Below are 21,937 nucleotides of genomic sequence, written 5' to 3'. Positions count from 1 at the left end.
TGAGGGGGGGTCAGACAGTGACGGTAACACAAATACTTCAGACTATTAACCCCAGGTCCCTTCCTTTCTTTAACCCAGGACATGCCAGTCAATTGTTAGCCATGGTATTATCTTCATCTTAAAATACCTCTCAGGACATTGAACAGAGGAAGTGAACCGCCCCCCCATGGCTCCCTGTGGAGGTGTTGTACCGTACCTGCCCCTGGAGACTGACTGGTTTTATATTCTTGGAGCTTTTTCTCTTCAAACCCCTTATTCCAATCTATGGGCCACCGCCGCATTTCAGAGTTTAGAATTTACTCTCATCACCCTCGTATGGCACTTTCCATGTGAATTAGACTAAGTAAATCGGGCGAGCTCCATGGCTAATGAAAACCAACGCTCTGGGTGAGGTCTGAACTTACACCTACAGTTGTATTTCCCCCTGCACAAGCCAGCATAGGTCCTTCAGAGAGAAACAGGATGGAAGCAGTTACATGTGTCTGTGATTCACCACTTTGGCTGCCTAGTAAAAGGCTGATGGTTCAAACCCAGTAGAAGATGGTGGATTTTTGGTTTTTTTAGCAATGACAATTCAGTACATTTTAACAGGCAGAATATCTCCTCTATTCTGGTCTAGCCCCATTTGACTCCTTCTGCCCATCTTCTTCCTTCCCCTTCAGTGTCTTTCCTTCCCCACTGGGGACATGCAGAGATGAACCCTAGTCAGTCTGTGTCACAGAAAGTCTGCATCTTCTAAGGAACATGGGTGAAGGATTCCAGCTGAGAACTGAATTAGCGCCACTCACCTGGGTTAGAAACATTTGTTTTTTTCGAGCAGATAGTGGGAAATTGGACATTAATTCAGAGCCAGGAGGCAAGGCAGAGGCTTCATGACCTTGATCTCCAGGAAGTGTAAGAGGATCCCCAGGAAGGAAGGAAGCTTCCTTTAGTCTCAAGCTGGGGCTCTCCTGGAAGTTGGAAAAGACCTTCAGTCACTGAGGACCTCATGGGATCGTGCTGATCCAAAGGCTCCAGCGTTCTGGGTGCAGGGAGGGTGTCACTGCACAGTCTGAAATGGAAGGGAGGACCCTGGAAGGAAAGGGAGTAACAGAAAATGGAGAAGAGTGAAACAGAGCAAATGCCTCTTCTCTCTCCACTCCCTGACCCAGCAAGAAATGTTATCAATGGGGAAATTCCCCACCATTAACAGCAGAGAACACAGAGACATTTGCCTCAAACTGAGCAGTAGGGTGACCAGATAGCAAGTGTGAAAAATCAGGAGGGGGTTGGGGGGTAATTGGTGCCTATATAAGACAAAGCGCCAAATATCTGGACTGTCCCTACAAAATCAGGACATCTATTCACCATTCTGTTGCCTCCTGTCCCAGTGAGAGCAAAGAGCTGCCAATGCTGGAGCTGTCGGCTGCTGTGCTTTCCTTCCCAGAAGCTGGAATAATTTGCAGCACGGAGACCTGGCTCGGCACTGATCAGGTGGAAGATCTGCATGCCCCAGTGGGTGAGGGGGTTCCCAGGGGAAGAGTCGGAGTGGGGACAGGGCCTGGGGCAGAGCACAGGTAGGGCCATGGGCTGAATGCTGGTGGCTCCCCCACGGCTCAGAAGGTTCTGTCAGTGGCACTCTAAAGGCTGCATCCCAGTCCCCTCCAAAGGGAGGTGCATCACATCCAGCATTTCTTGCCCCTTCAGCCTCTCTGAGCCTTTTATACCCACCACCCATGCGCAGTGTCACTGGTAAATATGGTCAGAGGAGATGCTGGGGGCCTGGGGTGTGAAATCACTGGATGAAACTGGCTGCCTGAGCCTAGTCCTCAGGGAGTAAATCCTCAGAAATCTCTCCCCTGAGTTTGTAATCATAGAATCAGAATATCAGGGTTGGAAGGGACCTCTGGAGGTCATCTAGGCTCCAGCAAACAAGACCCTCTGTGTGTGAAGGGAGGGTCTGTGAGGGGGAGGGTTATGGAGTGTCTCTGGGAGGGGATGGGCTGAAAGGAGGAGGGGCCATGGAGGTGTCAGTTTGTGGGGTAGGGGCTGTGAGGGGGAGAGTCCATTGGGGTTTCAGCGTGAAGGGGAGGGACTGTGAGGGGGATTGTCCATCGGGGTGTCAGTGTGAGGGACGGGCTGTGAGGGGGGGCTATGGCGTTTCTCTGTGCGGGGATGGGCTGTAAAAGGGAGGGCCATGGGGGTGTTAGTGTGAGGGGGAGGGGCTGTGAGAGGGTGAGTCCATGGGGGTGCCAGGGGGAGGGGCTGTGAGGGGGCGAGTCCATGGGGGTGTTGGGGGGAGGGGTTGTGAAGATATTGTCACCTGCAGGCACCAGGAACCCCCAACACAGGAGTTGAACTGCCCCTCCCTCCTGGTCTTTGGGGGAACCCTAGAGCCCAGCATGGAGCTGCTGTCCCTGCAGGGTCCCTGGGCATCACAAAGGGGGGATGTGAGGTTACTGCCCCATCAGTCCTGAGGTGGGGGACTGGAGCCCCCGGAACAGCCCTGAGGGGACTCAGCCCTGTGGGGAATTCAGTGTCTGGAAAAGCATGTCTAGGAATGGGGATTCCCAGCTGCCTTACAGCGCCATGGAGGAGAAGAGAGAGTTATTGCTTTAGAACAGTCTGGGTGTGCTGGGTGTGAAGGAGGGTGCCCAGCTCTCAGTCTGCAGAACGGCTAATCCCAAACATTCAAAAACCCTGAGCCAGGCTCACCAAAAATCATGAGATTGGCTTTAAAATCATGAGATTATATAAAACTAATAAATTAAGATATCTTTTTATTTGCCTTCTGCTTGATGAGCCTTTAGGGTGCACTGGGGTCACATTTTGAATTTTTCTGCACAGCCACAAGGACTAGAAAGGTTCTGTTTCCTTAAGAGCAAAGGCTGAAATCATCACATCTCCACTTGACTCCAGGAGCTGGGACTTTAAGGAAAACAATAACTCTCATGATACTCAATGCAAAATCTTTGGAGTTGGCAGCACTGAGTCAGATTGAGTCTTTATTCTCTGAGATTCCCTGGAGCAGGGGTTCCCAACCTTTTTCTTTCTGTGCCCCCCGCCCGCCACGATATAAAACCTCCACAGCCCACCTGTGCCACAACAACTGCTTTTCTGCATGTCCTATAAAAAGCCAGGGCTGCTGTTAGGAGGTAGCTAGCAGAGCCCTCATGAAGTTAAGTTGCTTTGGCTTCAGTCCCAGGCAGGAGGGCTCAGATTTCTGCCCTGAGCCCCAGTGAGTCTAACACTGACCCTGCTTTCTAGTTTATTTTGGTGGACCCCCCTTGAAACCTGCTGGCTGCCTCCCAGGGGGCTCCGGATCCCTGGTTCAGAACCACAGCCTTGGAGCTCTGATTAGAAGGAGGGAGCAAAGCCGCTGCCTTTCCTGATGGCTGAACTCAGGCTCTTAGAGTGGGATATTCCTGCCCTGCCAGCTGCACCAGGAGAGCTCCCTGAGGAGCTGGCAGGCCTCAGGGATGGTCTGAGCCTGCAGGGCCCCTAGGGGGCAATGAAGCAGCTGAGTGAGGCTAGGCACCTTGATTCCCGGAGAACTGCCCTGGCTCCCTACTCAGCAGCAAAGAATAATTTCTCCCCGTTCCCCCAATAAATCAGCCTGGAGCTAAGTGCAGAGCTGAGGGTTTCTCCTTTCACTCCTGCTGGGGAGGGCTGGGGTCCCAGGGACATTTCTAGCAGAGCTTTTGGAACTGAACTGGGGGAACCAGCTCACGTTCAGACCACATCTTTATTTACAATACAATATAATCCTTCAATTTACAGAGATTCTGCTGCTGATCATGAACTAGAAGCACATGACCTCTAAACAGCTGCCATTCTAATGTATCTGAAAGTTACATGGAACAACAATCTGTGTTAAAGGAAGGTTGCCATTTATTAGAACCCCAATTGATACCGTGTGCACAAACAGGGGATTGAATGTGTAACAGGGAGTATGGTAAATCTTGGTTATTTTATTTTTGTAACAGGCTCCTGCCCACCTCCAGTAGAGTTTTCAGTCCCAACGGCAACTTACTTACCAAATGAAATACAGACTAGTCCATTCCTCCCGAGTGGATGTGGTTCTTGTTCTTCTGCATGTTGTAGCCCTTGGAGGCCAAGGACCTGCAAATGTGTTTTCATGTGCCTTTGTTTAATTGATGAAAACAAACCTAGACACTTAGAGGATTGGAACTGATTTCAGCTGGGGGACATGTTTGCTAGGTTGTTATGCATTTGCACAGGAAAATGTTGAGTGTTTTCATTCATTTCAGGCATCCTTATTCAGTGGAGCTCCTGAACATAATGGAAAGGGATATGCAGTTATTTTTGTTAAAGGAAGAGGTTTGTAAGGGGGCACTTGGATTTGAACCAAGGACCACTTGAGCTGCAGTCAAACACTCTACCACTGAGCTCTACCCCCATGACATTTCCATAGGCAAGTTAGTGATCTTAAGGATTTTGAAGGACAGGCTCTGCCTCAGAGAGCTCCTTTTCTATTGCCAGACCAGAGGGGTTTTAAAAAAGGGGTTTGATTAAACTTTATATATACATGTAGACACCACAGCTTGCACACCCACCAACATAGCTTCCCCCCAGTGACATAGCTACCACCTCTTGGGGAGATGGATTAACTACACGGACAGGACAGCTCTCTCTCCTCCACTTAGAGCATCTTCATTATTTATGAATAGGTGGGAAATAACCTCCTGAATGGACGGTAACCAATTTATCAAATATTGTTGTGTCTGCATTTAATATGGGTAACTGGTCATACTGGGCTGGATTAGTAGGAGCATTGCAAGCAGATTGAGGGAAGTGATTATCCCCCTCTATTCGGCACTGGTGAAGCCACATCTGGAGCATTGCATCCACTTTTCGCGCCCCCCCCGAAACAAACTAGAGAGGGCAATAAAAATGATTACGGGGCAGGGGACTTATGAGGAGAGGCTGAGGGCGGGGCAGCCCAGAGAGCAGGTGTGTCAATTTGCCCCAGGCCCTGCAGGGGCCCCCATGAGACTATAGTATTCTATAGTATTGCCACTTTTTTTTATGGAAGGGGCCCCCAAAATTGTTTTGCCCCAGGTACCCTGAATCCTCTGAGCGGCCCTGCCCAGACCGTGGTGCTGTTCCCCTATTCCACTCCCTTCCCTCGTTCTCCTCCCTCTGAGGCTCCACCTGTGCTCTGCCCTCACTCCCATTTGGCCACATCCTACCCCTGCTCTTCCTCTTTGGCTGAGGCCTGCTGGTCCACATTTTGCTCACTCCTCTCCTCCCCCAAGGCCTCCTCGCGTCTCTCCATCCCCTACCCCAAGGTCTGCCTGCTGCCCACACCTCTCTGCCCCCTCCCCTAAGACTAGCCTTGCCCACCATTTGCACCTCTCTGCCCCTCCCCTGACCTGCCCAACGCCCTCACCTTTCTGCCCCCTCCCTTGAGACCCCCTCTGCCCATCGCCCACACCTCTCTGACCCCCTTCCCTGAGACCCACCCTGTCCATAGCTCACACCTCTCTGCCCCTCCCCTGAGACCTGACCTGCCCACCACTTGTACCTCTCTGCCACCCTGACCTGACTTGCCCACTGCCCACACCTCTCTGCCCCCTCCCCTGAGACCTGCCCTGCCCAGCACTCACACCTCTGTCCCTCCCCTGAGACCTGCCCTGCCCTGCCCACCCCCTCACCTCTGTGACCTCTCCCCTGAGAACCGCCCTGCCCACCTCTCAAACCTCTCTGCCCCTCCCCTGAGACCCACCCTGTCCACCTCTTTCTTTGGTCATCTGTTATTCCTTGAAACATCAAGGATGGAATAAAAAGCTGAGTTTACTCCAGGGTGAGGAAAGAAAGGAGCCACCAACCCCTTGGCAAAGCTCAATGCCCCAGAGAAAACCTGCCCTCTGCTATCGCAATCACTGATATACTGGGGATATGATGGGAAAAGGACTGTCTGAATGATCAAGGCAGGAAATGGACAACAATCTACAGCAACGTCATTAACCACAAACGCACTCTCCTCATGCTCCAGCCAGAAGGGAAAGGAGCAGGAATTCTTGCAGTTCAGCCATGGACACACGTACACAACGGCACAGCAGTGTGTGTGTTGTGGAAGCTGGTCTGAGGAAACAACTTGAACTGATCACTCAGTGAGAACAGAACTAGAGTGTAGTGAGAACGACATATCAAGCAAGTAGTTGTATCCGAGTGATAAAGGTGATGGACTAGAAATCCCTTGGGGTCTCCCTGTGCAGGTTTGAATCCTGCTAACTATGGAGGAAGTTGTGGTTCTTTAGTTTCAACAGAGCTGGATCTTGTCTCCAGGTATGGCTCCAAGCATGTGCCTGGGCGGCAAGCTGCGGGGGGTGCTCTGCAGGTTGCTGCTAGGGGGGGCAGGCAGGGTGGCTGCCTTCTGTGGCTTGCCTGCGGAAGGTCCACTGGTCCTGTGGCTTCAGTGGACCTCCCGCAGACGTGCCTGCAGGAGGTCCACTGAAGCTGCAGGACCAGCAGACCTTCTGTGCTTGGGGTGGCAAAATGTCTAGAGCTGCCCCTGCTTGTCTCACTCTCAAGCTAAGTGTACACTAAAGGGTAATGTGGCTTTAGTTAAAGTGTTTTAATTGAACAGCTGTTGCATGTCCACCCTGTGTCACCAGAGCACATCCATGCTAGAATCTCTTGGATTGCCACAGAGAGCAGTGCACTGTGGATAGCTATCCCACTGTGCCTCTACCTGTAGGGTGCTTTGGGAAAGGTTTGCAATGTCTCACGGGCTGGTACAGCATCACATGATCCAGGTTTCTCTATCCCCTTGTTCTATGGGCATCCTACTAGATTGCCAGCTGCTTTTCAACTGCAATGTGCGTGGTGGGATAGAGAGCGTGTGTGTGTGTTGCAGAAGAGTGAGTATGTCAGCACACTGTCTCTAAGTTCAGATAGCAGCTGGAAGCAACCAGTCCTGCAGCAGGGGGGCAGGGGACAGCCTCGACATCAGCCCCCCTTTTCTCACTGGCTCAGCTCAGCACAGCACTCTCTGTCACATACACGCACACACTGCTGCCTGCTTAGTTCTGTGTCAGGGGTGCTGGAACAGGGGGTTTAGAGGGCCATGGCCCCACCACTCTTTACTGGCTGTTAGGACAAATGATGGAGGTGGGGAAAGGGTGCAGTCTTGGGGAAGAGGTGTTCTGTGGGTGTGGCCTCGGGGGGAGAGGTGGTGTGAGTGTGGGTCCTTAGGGAAGGGGTGTCATAGGGGTGCCACAGTTCAGACAACGGTGCCCCCCCCACTGTAAGGAAGCTTCTGCCATCCCTGCTCTGTGTTCGCAGAGCGGGAGAGAGCAGCATTCCACGGTAGTGATTTGCTCCCCGGGGCTCCAGCAGTGGGGCTCAGGAGGCGATTTAAAGGGTTCGGGGCTCTGGCCGCTGCAGGGAGCCCTGGGCCCTTTAAATCACCAGCCTGGGGAAGCCGGGCTGGGCTGGCACAGAGTACCGGCTCTTGCCAGTACCCCATACCGGAACATACCAGCTTACTTTCACCTCCGGAAGGTCCTCACGTGGATCAATAACTGGTTAAAAGACAGGAAACAAAGGTAGGAATAAATGGTCAGTTTTCAGAATGGAAACAGGTAACCAGTGGTGTCTCTATTGAGACCAGTACTAGTCAACATATTTATAAATGATCTGCTAAACAGTGAGTTGACAAAATTTACAGATGATTCAAAACTACTGAGGATAGTTAAGTCCAAAGCAGACTGTGAGGAGTTCAAAAGAGATTTCACAAAACTGGGTGAAAGGGCAACAAAATGGCAGATGCAATTCCATGTTGATCAATGCAAAGTTATGCACATTGGAAAACATAATCCCAACTATGTATAGAAAACGATGGATGTAAAATAGCTGTTGCAACTCAAGTGGGAGATCTTGGAGTCACTGTGGATAGTTCTCTGCAAACATCCACTCAATGTGCAGCGGCAGTCAAAAAAGCAAACAGAATCACTGCAGATGTTGACCACGAAAGAGACAAAGATGCCAAAATAGAGTTCTCCACTGTCTGCAGCCATCAAGCTACCAGGAGTTCTGTGTACAGAGAGGTCCCTGCTGGTGGAAAAAGGCTTTGGCAGAGACTCTTCTGACACCAGCCGTGGTCATATAGTGTTTAGCACTCTGTATTGTGGCTTCAACATCCACAGATGCAAGTTCAGTTAGGAGATGTTTTTCTTGTCTCCACATTTGTCTTGTGGCGCCTTTCAACACTTGTCACCAAAAAGACATGTTTCTTTTGCAAGCAATGTACAGCTAGGCAAAGGCAGTCTTCTCCATTTCCTCAAAAGATCACCAAACTGCGGGGAGAGGAGATGCATTCAGCCAGGCACCACTGGGTGCTGGATGCTGAATCTCCTTTTTATTCAGCAGGTGTCTGTGAAGGACATAAATCTACACCGTGTAGAGGTCAAGAATAGGAGTTTATTACACACAGCACTGGCGGAGTGTCACCTTGCTTATTAGGCTCTGAGACGCTACCAATCAATTGATTACAATAGAATATATAGGTTTTCCATGGGCGGAGGAAAGTGACGGGGTAGGCAGTTCCACACCCCGGAATAGGTTTTGCACCAAGACAAGATAGCACAGTAGCCAACAGTTAACAGGTTACATAATGTCTCCACCCATGGTCTCAAGTTAGCAAGTTAACATTTAATTAATACTTTGATAAAATGTTAGTAGTATAAAATATCTATGCTGAATTCTGATTTGAGGTCCATAGGAATGGAGCAACTCTTTTGATTGTCCAACAGGTACATTCCTAGGGGTTAAAGCAAAGAAACAGTGAAAGCGTATGGCAATAAAGATTGTTTTCTGCGTGTCTAAAGGCAAGGCATTGGTCTCTCGGAAGGGAGGTGGAAGGATGCCATATCTTATACTGACGTGCCAGCTTCTCAAACTCAAAGCTGGATCTGTGAGAAGAACGTCTCCCTACAGAAGAGACTAACAGAATAGGAAAAGGGATTCTTTGTTCAATCTGCAACTCTGAATAAGACACAATTATTTAGTTCTTAACTCCAACACAGGACAATTTGCTGATCAGGCCTATCTTAGCATGCAAGGCTTTCTGTTTACCCAGCTTTCTCTTAGCTGATCACGATTTGCTAGGCCTCTGGTCCCTTGACCATACTCTGGACTTTGCGTCTGGAAAAGAGCTGGCACAATCCATAGACCAGGTTGTTCTATAAAATGCACATGGATTTTAACGCTTCACATCCAGTAATGGCAAAGTTCTTGGTTCAGGCTTGTAGCAGTGATGGAATAAACTGCAGGTTCAAATCAAGTCTCTGGAGTCCATCCACAGCTGGGATGAATCATTCAGTCCTTTATAGAGAGCTTCAGTTTGTAGCAAAGTCCCTCCAGAGGTATGAAGCAGGACTGAAGACAAGATGGAGATGAGGCATCAGCCTTTTCTAGTCTCTTGCCATGTGGTCTTTGCTTTCTTTGTCCCAAGGACACTCTATCCAGCACATGGCATAAAAAAACCTTAAAGTTCTGTCCAGAGGCAGGTCCCTGCATACCTTGCTGAGTCTCTCAGTGGGTCAGTTGTATAACTCATGGTCCTTAATGAGCCATCAAGCCGGCTAGGCAGAACTGACACCAACTTGTCTGGCTGGAGTGTTCCCAGGAAGCATAGCACAAGTTTGAAATATGGGCAGCATAGAGCCACTATTCATAATGTCAACTACAAAAATGATACACATGTAGAGACAGCATAATTATAATCAGCCAATCATAACCTCTCCATAGACCCCTTACACAACAACCTTTCTACAATATTGGCTGCAAATATATGAGTGGTTGCAACAGTGATCTATAGTTACAGATTATGTCAATAACATCACAGGAGGTGACACGGCATCAGTGAGACTGATATTGGAATACTGCCTCCAGTTTTGGTGTCCTCTTTTGAAAAAGATGTTGTGAAATTGGAGCTGGTGCAGCAAAGAGCCACCAAATGTTCTGAGGGCTGGAGAAAAATGTCTTCTAGTGAGCTATTGAAAGAGCTCAACCTGTTTAGCTTATCAAAAGAAGATTGGAAGGTGACTTCATTGAAGTGTTGATGTGCCTTAATGGAGAGAAAAGATTGGCTATTAAAGGGCTCTTTAATCGAGCAGAGAAAGGCATAACAAGACCCAGTGGCTGGAAGGTGAAAAGAGACAAATTCCTATTACAACTAAGGTACAAATAGTCAACAGCGAAGATGATTCACCACAGGAACAAGCTACCAAGGAAAGTGGTGGATTCACCATCTCCTGATGTCATTTAATGAAGACTAAATGCCTTTCTGGAATGTGTTTGCCCCAAAAGTAGCTATTGTGTCATAAAGTAGGCCTGTGATATGCAGGGGGTCAGATTAGATGCTCTAATGGTCTCTTCTGGCCATTAAGTTGACTAATTTCTGAAAAACTGAGTGTAGCATTAGGAGCAGCGTCTGATGTTTTCCTGTCTAGCCGGCTTGCTTCCTAGAATGAACGCTCCTTGAGTGGGGTGATCCAGAGGGAGTAGCTCAAACCTCTAAAGTGCTTGGGCAGGGGCAGGACATTAGCACAGCAAGGGAGGGGTGTGGCAATGACATCACAAAGGCCTTTTGCAGGACCTCAGACTATTGGTCAAAGGTGGTGGGGAGGTGGTGACCTCAGAGAGATGCTGACATCAGCCAGGCAGAATAGGGCGAGGGGCCAGGGAAACCTCAGAGACCTCTGTGGCTTTGCTTCAGCAAGTCTCCTTCTCCAAGTCTCTCTTTGAGGACTGAGAGAGTATTCGGGTTCACATATGTGAGCGCCAGGAGGAACCTCTTTCGGAGTTTACTTCTCCCCTTTAATTGATTTTACTAGAAAAGAGCCGTCCCTGTTTAGAAGATAAGAGCCTCCTCGAGGTTTGAAACCTGTTCAATCTGATCCATCTGGTGACAGTTGAATTCTAGGCATGGAAAACACAAGCTTAAGGAGGCAGAATTTTATTCCGCACTTGGGATTTTGTCCCCTAGAATCACTGGGGACATTAGGGTTTGTCCTTTTGGTTTCACCTTTTCCTCCATCCCTCCCCCTCCCTCCTTTTTCTTTGTCTCTTGCTTCTTTTGTCCTTTCTCCTATTCCCCTACCAACACCAGGAGGTGTGTGTGTGTGTGTTGCGGGAGAGTGCTCTGCAGCTCCCTCTGTGGGAAGTCCACCCAAAAATGTGGGGCTGAAATAGTGTTTGGGCAGTGATCCCTACTGGTGACCTGGGCCATCCTTTGGGCTCTCTCATCCTCATCCTCCAGTCCTCAGTCTCTACCCTGATTGGCCGAACAGGGGGTTATTGATAGGGAGGAGACTCAGGTCCTTGTTGTTCTCTTTTAAGCCCAGTTAAATAAGTCATAAACAGTCACATGTTTGATGAATTTTGCTGCTTCTCTGCATTAATTGTCTCTGAGCAGTTCATGATTCTCTCTAACCTTGCAATTCTCCTCAAATACTTGCTGAATAATTACTGTGCACTGTTGTTGGTCTGGAGCTCATGTGAGAGCACTTTATTCATTCAATGTATGAAATTCAAGATCTGATGGTCAGTTTGAAAATCAGGGCTCTTAGGTCCTATTCCCTACTCTGCCACTGACTGGCTGTGTGACCGAAGACAAGTCAATTCTCCTTTCTCAGCCTTAGCTTCTCCCTTTTTCAAGTAGGGGTAATAATGAGCCACTCCTATCTACCTTAGCACACGCACTGTCTCTCCTCACATACAAACAGTCTCCACACTGCAGTTGAAAAGCAGCTGGCAATCTAGTAGGTTGCCCATGGAACAGAGAAACCTGCATCACTGAAAGTACAGCTGTGAAGACACCACACATCAGCCTTCCCTAGCTGGCAAGAATCAAACCTCCACAGAAAGTTCCCTATGGTGTCATAGCCCAGTTCCCTAAGCCCTCAGACACAACCACTTAACACAGGGGCCTTTCTACACTATGATTCTGTTCTCACTGAAGGGTCATTTCCAATTGTTTGCTCAGACCAGCTTCCCCAGCACACGCACTGCTGTGCACTCTGTAAGTATGGCCATGGCTGAACAGCAAGAATTCCTGCCCATTTCCCTACTGGCTGGAGCATGGTTAGAAAGTGTTTGTGGTTAATGATGTTGCTGCAGATTGTTCATTCCCTGCCTTGGGAATTCATACAGTCCCTTTCCCAACATATTTCCAGAACATCAGTCCCTGGCTGAGGTCTCCTGGGCAGTGGAAAACATCCCTTGTTTGGTGCTGACAAGAGGATCGTGCAGAGCTGAGATGTCCCTGGGCTTGGATCAAAGGGGGAGTTGGATAGAATTTATCACACAACCCTCCCTGCTCCCCAGATCCCCATGGGGAGAATCTAGAGATGGGGGAGTCATTCCTCGCCTGCGCTCCCAGAAGAGCTGCTAGGACTCCTTCCTGCCAGCTATTCATCCCTGGATTCACCCTCAGCTCCTGAGATCTTTCTGCTCCAAAGGCTCCAGAGTCCTGGGTTGGGGAGGGCGTCACTGCACAGTCTGAAATACAAGGGAGGTTTCTGGAATTGAAGGAAGACCAGAAAATGGAGAGGAAAGAAACAGAGAGAAAACGTCTCATCTCTCTCCTCTCCCACTCCCAGCAAGAAATGTTATCAAGGACCAGCGTTAGGGGAAATGGTGCCCGGGGCAAAACTTGTACTTTGGCACTTCCCCATTGCCCCTGGATGATCCTCCTCCCCCTTTACCGCTAGCTCCTGCACTCCCAACCCTTGCGCCTCCTTCACCCCTAACTCCTGCCCCCTCCTGTGCCCTAACCCCTATACTGTGTCTCCTTTGCCCTTAACTCCTGCACTCCCCTCCTGTGCCTCCAGCCATTGCCCCTCTCCTGCACCCCCTTCACCCCTAAACCCTGCACCCCCTCCTGCACCCATGTGGGGACACTAACCTGTGTGCATGGAGCAGCTGGCTTTGCTGCTCACTCCTCCATGGAATGCTGCTCCTCAGGGCACCCCAAAGGGCTGGGGGGGCGCAAAAAAGCAACATCATCTGAGCTCCCTGCATCCAGGTCACTTTCCTCAGCTGGGTGGCATAAGGGGAGGGCAGAGAGCAGAAACTTCTGATGCTCCCCTCACAGCACAGCCCAGGAGGGGACAGTGACCAGGATGCATGGAGCAGTGTTGCTCCTTGCTCCCCCAAACCCTCTGTGGGGCCACGGAGGAGCACTGGGGCAGGGGAGAGCAGTGAGCACCTTTGCACTGCCACACGGTGCCCTTTGACGCACTGGAGCCCTAGGCGGCTGCCAGGGGGCCCCACCCCTAAGGCCGGCCAGACTTCCCAGCATGAACAGCAGAGAACACAGGGAGACTGGCCACACACTGAGCAGTGGTAGCCTGGGCGGCTCGTAATGGAGGCTCAGGGAGGCTCAGCCTCCCCAAACCTTGCGTCGCCAAGGGGGCAGTGGGGCCCATGACTAGGGGCCCCAGCCAAATTGGGCCCCCCTGGAAAAGTCTCCCCCATGTCAGCCCCAGGGTTGGAGGAGGTCTCACTTCCTGCTAGGGGGCTCCTCCTGTCCTTTCCCTGACAGTTCTGATGAGGTAGCTGAATGGTGCTCTGCATGAATGGGTTCAAATCCTCTCCTCATTGGATGCTTTTTGTTTTCACGCCTCCTTTGTAGACAACCATCTCCCCCTTTGGTACAATGACAGATCAAACAATGTTGCTTTCTAAAAAAAAACAAAAACAAAAAACAAAAAAAAACAACTTCTTAGAAACTCAGACACCCTTGCTGCTTTAAAAAAAGTCTAAATCCCAGATTTCTAAAAAAAAAAAAGAAAATAAAATTCTCTAGTCCTGTATTTCTTATTTTTTATCTCAAAAGGTAACATCTTCATCATCTCCCCTAAACACCCTGGGACCACCCCAAATAATTAGAATATTCCCATCCTGAGCAAGGCCACAACAGTGAACCACAGCTAGAGTCTAGGCCAAGCTGTTCTGATGGAGCCAACTTAAACATTTTCTCTCTGCTTCCCTTGGCAAGGTCTGACTGGGAAAACAAAATTCCCTAAACTGAAAATTTTCTGCTGAAATACCGATACTAGTCTGGTTGGGGAATTTGGTTTGAATGTATTATTATTATTCTCTTCTGATTTTTGAATCAGTTCAGTCTTTGTCCTCAAGTGTGTTTCCAGCTGTTGAGTTGTGGGGGAGGGAGCCCATGTCATGATGTCTCTTCCACTCTTTCATAGTTTCTTCTGACTTGCTAGGAAGTTTCTTTGCTACGATGTGAGTCAAGCAGTGTCCATTGTCTCTGTGCTATCTCGGAGAAGCCTGCATTGTACACAGTTCCTGGGATAGTCCTTGGGAGTGTGGATACCTTCAATGGGCCAGCAGCGAGTCTGGCTCCTCCATTGTCGCACCTGAAAGGCTGGTGGTGGGCATTTCCCAACCTCATAACATATCTCAGTAACGCACACAGAGCAAATTTCATAACTTCCCAACCAATGCGAGCACACACAATCCAACAAGATATTAATGTTCAACAGATCAAGACTTTTAAAATGATACTCCCCCACCCTGAGCAATGCACTTTTATTAAAGTAACCTTGGTGTAGATAGCACTGTGTCAATAGGAGGGCTTCTCCCATCAACAGAGCTTGGGGAGATGCAGGCTTAGTGAAGACCCAGAGAATAAGTGGCCCACAACTCTTGCATTAGGGTGGCTGAGTGTGAGAGCTGGAAGCTCCCCAGAAGTGGGGGAGCCATCAGTACCCAAATTCTAGCACGGCTCCCCCACTCCACCCAGTGTTGCTTGCTCTCCACCCTTGCTTCCATTTGGCCACTTCCCACCTCCGCTCTGCCTCTTTCGCTGATAACTGTTGGTCTATCTTTTGCTTGCTCCTCTCCTCCCCTGAGGCCTCCTTGCCTGCTGCTCGTGCCTCTACACCCTCTGCCCCAAGGTCTGCCCAACATCCACACCTCTCTGCCCCTCCCATGACACCCATCCTGCCTGCCACCCACACCTCTCTGTCCATCCTGTGACACCCATCCTGCCTTCCACTCACACCTCTCTGCCCCTCCCCTGAGTCCTGCCCTGCCAACCACCCACACCACTCTGCCCCTCCCCTGAGACCACTTTTCCCTTTTGAAATAACATTATTTCCTTTAAAAAATGAGAAGTCCTTGAGGCCCCTTAGAGACTAACAAATTTATTTGGGCATAAGCTTTGGTGGGCTAATATGCACTTAATCAGATGCCTGGAGTGGACAATACAGTAGGCAGGTACAAATGCACAGCACATGAAAAGATGGAAGTTGCCTTACAGAGTAGAGGGGTCAGTGCTAATGAGGCCAATTCAGTTATGGTGGCTGTGGTCCATTTCCAACAGTTAACAAGACTGGGACCAGTAGACCAGAGAGCTGGGGTTGATTTAGCATGCTGTCGCCATCAGCTGGTCAGAGTAACCAGGGCGGGAGGGTGAAATTTAGGATTCTCCCGCCAGAGGGAGGTGCTGTTGGACTCACCTAGTGGGGGAGAGTCTGAAAAAGCTTCACAGCTCCCAGAGAGGGGGAAGACAAGCTGGTGCCACACACACATTTTCACAGGGAATCAGGCCCCCTGGGGAAAAACTCGAAGCCCAGGCCCAGGAGTGTCAGAGAAAGGAATCACTGTTTGCCTTAAGAGGTGTGTAAGGGAAACCTGCAGGTCCTTAGATCCCTCCAGCGCCTGATAGAACCATTTGTGGGGAAGGGCTGGGGAAGCTGAGGAGGACAAGGAGAAGGGAAAAAGGGCTTGCAGCTGTTTTGCAACCACCATTCTCCCAGCAGAAGGGTCTAGGGGGTTCAGCACTTTGGCTGCTAGTTGAGGACACAGAACTCACAAGATGGCAAAGCTCAGAGCCCTGTTACACAGAGTCAGAATGTGATCAGCTCACAGCGAGGGGGAACAACACCCCTCCCTTGGTCTTTATGCCAAAGCTCCTATCAGCTCAGTGTCCTTCCCGCAAGAGTGGGCTGCTGAGAGGGTTGCAATGGGGTAAATGAAGGCAGAGGAGGGTTGTTCCTCCTGAGTTTTCTTTGTGTTGCTCTGTGATCCTGCTGGAGGGAGCATCATTTGAGTTTGTCTCAGTGGCTTGGGTTGGGCTCAGGTTGTGACCCTGAGCACAGGGGTTCCTGAACTTTCTGCTCTTAGCCCCTCAGGGAGTGGCCAATGGAACTGCTTCAGACACTGGAGAGAAATGTCTAAGAAAGTGTAGCATAAGTAAGAAGAAAAATACTATTGTCACTTCTGTGGTGGTCTAGTGGTTAGGATTCGGCACTTTCAATTCCCAGTCAGGGGAAAGTGAGCTCATCTCAAAAAATCTTCAGTTATTTTTCACTGGCAATTTAAACAAATCAATTGTTTTTCCAGTTTCCCCTTTCTTCTACATGATGTTGGGAAGGGCTTGGGAGACCATATAAAAATCAAAGCTTCCCACTGACTAGTAACAGAATATGGGCATGTTTCCACTATGCACCTCAAATTCCAGGCTGCATGCTCTTTTACACAAACAGGCATGTGCGAATTATTTCCCCTCTTTCTGGCTAGCCTAACCAACCTTCTAATAACAGTAATAGACATTCAGGTTGACCCAAGATGAATATTTTTTCCAATTTTCTTGCTGAAACAAAATTTAAAAAAACATTTTGGTTCAACCAAAATATTTCAGCAAATAAAATATTCATTCAAAAAACTTTCATCCCACTCTATATATCAGTCTTTGGAAATAACCATCCTGGAGAAACTGATCATTAGCCACATTCATTCCTGAGGTCTAGCTGCTGAAGTGTTCTAAGCATGGACAATGGGCCTTTCACCTGTTGCCCACTGGTTACTACCTTGCTCAGGTAGCTACTGATGAAAGGAAGTGTGGTTTAGTGGCAGACCTACTTCTAGCCCTCTGCCTAACGGGGGGTGTTTGTTTCACATTGCATGTAAAAATAGAATAAAGGCATTTTGTTGGTACCTAAACTTGGGATCAAGATGAAACATTGCGATTGCAAGTGAATAAGAAATCTCTGCTGAGTTCTACAGAAGGAAGGTTTTTCTCATCAGGTTCTAGGACATGATCAAGTTTCTGAAGGTTGTTAGAGCTTCTGGACACATAGGCCCGAACTTTCAGAAGGTCTCACACCCACCCCTAGAGCCAGATTTTCAGAAGAACTCAGCTCCCATTTCGTCAACAAAAGTTTTGACCAGGTTTTCAGAAAGTCTGAACACACTGTGGGCAAAGCTATTTTGAAAACAAAAGGTGGTAGCAGTGGTGGGTGCTGGTTACTTGGCCGTGTGGCCCACCATGCAGGAATTTGAGGTTCACCATTACTTTCTAAGAATGCTAGCAATCATCTTTTATTCACTTAAAAAGTGAACAGGGAGACTACATATAAAAATCAGCTCTGCTTCAGAAGGTCTCTAGAAGTTGAAAGAGACATGCCATCTCTGCCTCCCTGAAGAGTTCAGAGGAAGTTAAAGAAAACTAAGATTCATAAAGCACTTAACTAACCCCATCAGGCTGGTTGTGTGGTCTAACGTGTCAGATGCAAGGCTGTGTCTTTCTGTCATTTGTTGTTCTAGGCTCCATATGTACATGCGCATTCACATCCCACTCCTGACACAATCATTGTCTTCTACCTGAAGAAATAGCCTAATTTCAACCTCTCCTGTAACATTACACCACAAACTATTTAGCATTTGTATGAGAGAAGTTGGAGGGAATTCAAACATCTTCAAAAGTGGTGCATTTAGAGCCCCTAGCTAGGTAAATTCCAGGCTCCTTACCCAGAAGAGTCTTGGCGTGGCCTGAGGAGGCTTGGCTGGTCAATATAGAGGGGGAGGGAGAAGGGTACATTGACAGTGTAGAATGTGAAACTCATAAGCTGTGATTATGTGCTCTGAGAGTTATCCCTTTGCTTTCCATTTAAGGTCGGGGGGGGATATTATAACCAAGTGTTCTGGCAAAACTTTTCCCCTGGCCTGGTCAGTGAATCCTATGGTGAGAAACTCTGTGCATTTCAATTTCTTGTATTGTTGGATGGGGCCTGTCAGACGTTGGTCCATTCTCCATTGCCCTGAAGGGACAAGAACAGAGAGTGAAGGATCTCCTGTGCTCAGTGTCACAAGCTGAGCCCCAAAAATGGATGACATGGTATCACAAACTCAAATTATGCTTCTGGTTCCTCCATCAGTATCACAGGAGCAAAATAAAAACCACCAGAGGAGCAATTCTCTTCTGCCTTCATTTATCCCAGGGCAATCCTCTCCACTTCTTCTGTTTATAAGCTGGAGGTTTGTCAGGGGAAAAATCATTGAGCTGACAGTATTCCTGGGATAGAAACCCAGAGAGGGGGTTGATGCCACCTGGTGGGATGCTGATTCGTTATAACAGGTCCCTTGGCTTTAGATTCCCCCAGCATAGCCTAGTGAGGCAAATAGAACGGAGCATAAACAGTGCGAAATTAAGTGCAAGAGTGTAATAAGAAAAGCCGAAGACGAGCTTGAAGAACAGCTAGCCAAAAACTCCAAAAGGTAAGAACAAAAATGTTTTTAAAGTACATCAGAAGCAGAAAGCCTGCTAAACAACCAGTGGGGCCCTTTGATGATCGACATATAAAAGGAGCGCTTAAAATGATAATGTCATTGTGGAGAAACTAAATGGATTCTTTGCTTTAGTCTTCATGGCTGAGGATGTTAGGGAGATTCTCAAACCTGAGCTGGCTTCTGTAGGTGACAAATCTGAGGAACTGTCACAGATTGAAGTGTCACTAGAGGAGGTTTTGGAATTAATTGATAAACTCAACACAAACAAGTCACCGGGACCAGATGGCATTCACCCAAGAGTTCTGAAAGAACTCAAATGTGAAGTTGAGGAACTATTAACTCAGGTTTGTAACCTGTCCTTTAAACCGGCTTCTGTACCCAATGACTGGAAGTTAGCTAATGTAACACCAAAATTTAAAAAGGGCTCTGGAGGAGATCCTGGCAATTACAGACCAGTAAGTCTAATGTCAGTACTGGGCAAATTAGTCAAAACAATAGTTAAGAATAAAATTGTCAGACACATAGAAAAACAAACTGTTGAGCAATAGTCAACATGGTTTCTGTAAAGAGAAATCATGTGTTACTAATCTATTAGAGTTCTTTGAAAGAGGTCAACAAACATGTGGACAAGGGGGATCCAGTGGACGTAGTGTAGTTACATTTCCAGAAAGCTTTTAACAAGGTCCCTCACCAAAGGTTCTTACATAAATTAAGCTGTCATGGAATAAATGGGAAGCTCCTTTCATGGATTGAGAACTGGTTAAAAGACAAGGAACAAAGGGTAGGAATTAATGGAAAATTCTCAGAATGGAGAGGGGTAACTAGTGGTGTTCCCCAAGGGTCAGTCCTCGGACCAATCCTATTCAACTTATTCATAAATGATCTGGAGAAAGGGGTAAAGAGTGAGGTGGCAAAGTTTGCAGATGATATTAGACTGCTCAAAACAGTTAAGACCAAAGCAGACTGTGAAGAACTTCAGAAAGATCTCACAAAACTAAGTGATTGGGAAACATAATGGCAAATGAAAGTTAATGTGGATAAATGTAAAGTAATGCATATTGGAAAAAATAACCCCAACTATACATACAATATGATGGGGGCTAATTTAGCTACTAGAAGTCAGGAAAAAGATCTTGGAATCATCGTGGACAGTTCTCTGAAGATGTCCACGCAGAGTGCAGAGATGGTCAAAAAAGCAAACAGGATGTTAGGAATCATTAAAAAGGGGATAGAGAATAAAACTGAGAATATATTATTGCCCTTATATAAATCCATGGTACACCCACATCTCGAATACTGTGTTCAGATGTGGTCTCCTCATCTCAAAAAAGATATGACACTAGAAAAGTTTCAGAAAAGGGCAACTAAAATGATTAGGGGTTTGGAGAGGGTCCCATATGAGGAAAGATTAAAGAGGCTAGGCCTCTTCAGCTTGGAAAAGAGGAGCCTAAGGGGTGATATGATAGAGGTATATAAAATCATGAGTGATGTGGAGAAAGTGGATAAGGAAAAGTTATTTACTTATTCCCATAATACAAGAACTAGGGCTCACCAAATGAAATTAATAGGCAGCAGGTTTAAAACAAATAAAAGGAAGTTCTTCTTCACACAGCGCACAGTCAACTTGTGGAACTCCTTGCCTGAGGAGGTTGTGAAGGCTAGGACTATAACAGCGTTTATAAGGGAACTGGATAAATTCATGGTGGTGAAGTCCATAAATGGCTATTAGCCAGGATGGGTAAGGAATGGTGTCCCTAGCCTCTGTTCATCAGAGGGTGGAGATGGATGGCAGGAGAGAGATCACTTGATCATCGCCTGTTAGCTTCACTCCCTCTGGGGCACCTGGCATTGGCGACTGTCGCTAGACAGGATACTGGGCTAGATGGACCTTTGGTCTAACCCGGTATGGCTGTTCTTATGTAGCTCTCGTTTTGTCAGCTCTGTACTCTCAGAAAGCCGACAAAGTGCTAAACTCTACTTCTGTCGGGCCACTGGGAGCATGGGGATTGCACACCAGCTGCAAGCCCTTCTGTCCTCTCCTTTCCCACCAATAGTTTCATCAGATGCTGGAGGGACCTAAGGACCGCAGGTTTCCCTCACCCACCACTTAAGACAAACAATGATTCCCTTCTCTGACACACCTGGGGCCACATTTCCTTTGAGGAGCTTCTCCCCAGGGGATCTGATATCCTGCAAAAATGTGTGTGGGGCTTGGGGGGAACCAGCTTATCTGTCTCATCTCTAAAACACGAGAAGCTTTTTTTGACTCTTCTCCAGGATGTGAGTCAAACAGCATCTCTCCCTGGTGGGAGAACACTAAATTGGGTTTTAGCCCACCAAAGCTTATGCCCGAATAAATTTGTTAGTCTCTAAGGTGCCACAAGGAGTCCTTGTTTTTTTAAGACAATAATGTTATTTCAAAAGGGAAAAGTGGTGCTCTGTGTTGAAAGACTGGCTTAGACATTTCTTCTTGTTATTTTCCAATTCCTCACACCCAGACCCTGCCTAGCCAGGAAAGGAGGGGAAATGTGATCATCATAAAAACGTAAGAACAGCCGTACCTGGTCAGAGCAAAGGTCCATCTAGCCCAGTATCTGTCTACCGACAGATAGACCTTCCCATTTATTCCATGACAGCTTAATTTATGTAAGAGCCTTTGGTGAGGGACCTTGTCAAAGGCTTTCTGGAAATCTAAGTACACTATGTCCTTGCCCACGTATTTGTTGACCCCTTCATAGAACTCTAATAGATTAGTAAGATGCGATTTCCCTTTACAGAAACCATGTTGACTATTGCTCAACAGTTTGTGTTTTTCTATGTGTCTGACAATTTTATTCTTAACTATCGCTTTGACTAATTTGCCTGGTACTGATGTTAGACTTACCTGTCTGTAATTGCCGGGATCACCTCTAGAGACCTTTTTAAATATTGGCGTTACATTAGCTAACCCCAGTCATTGGGTACTGAAGACGATTTAAAGGACAGGTTACAAACCTTAGTTAATAGTTCAGTAACTTCATATTTGAGTTCTTTCAGAACTCTTGGGTGAATGCCATCTGGTCCCGGTGACTTGTTCATGTTGAGTTTATCAATTAATTCCAAAACCTCCTCTAGTGACACTTCAATCTGTGACAGTTACTCAGATTTGTCACCTACAAAAGCCAGTTCAGTTTTGGGAATCTCCCTAACATCCTCAGCCGTGAAGACTGAAGCAAAGAATCCATTTAGTTTCTCTGCAATGACTTTATTGTCTTTAAGCGCACCTTTTGTATTTTGATCATCAAGGAGCCCCACTGGTTGTTTAGCAGGCTTCCTGCTTTTGATGTTCTTAAAAAACATTTTTGTTATTACCTTTGAAGTTTTTGGCTAGCCCTTCTTCAAACTCCTCTTT

At 47.7% G+C, this 21,937-nt stretch overlaps 2 protein-coding genes and 1 non-coding gene across 3 annotated transcripts in view; all 3 read right to left on the bottom strand.

The window, feature by feature from the left end:
* LOC127052538 (zinc finger protein 239-like) overlaps window positions 1-21,937 on the bottom strand; it is a 232,021-nt gene that overhangs the window by 51,546 nt on the left and 158,538 nt on the right. The gene's annotated exons all lie outside the window — the stretch shown is intronic.
* LOC127052619 (major centromere autoantigen B-like) overlaps window positions 1-21,937 on the bottom strand; it is a 362,626-nt gene that overhangs the window by 266,317 nt on the left and 74,372 nt on the right. The window lies entirely within an intron of this gene.
* Window positions 4,328-4,399, bottom strand: TRNAC-GCA (transfer RNA cysteine (anticodon GCA)). The gene has a single exon. It is a non-coding gene; the product is annotated as a tRNA-Cys (tRNA).

Source organism: Gopherus flavomarginatus, chromosome 5 (assembly GCF_025201925.1).
Source record: "Gopherus flavomarginatus isolate rGopFla2 chromosome 5, rGopFla2.mat.asm, whole genome shotgun sequence".
NCBI classification, from domain to species: domain Eukaryota; kingdom Metazoa; phylum Chordata; order Testudines; family Testudinidae; genus Gopherus; species Gopherus flavomarginatus.
The sequence above is the reverse complement of the archived record's forward strand: the minus strand, read 5'-3'. Positions and strand labels throughout refer to the sequence as shown.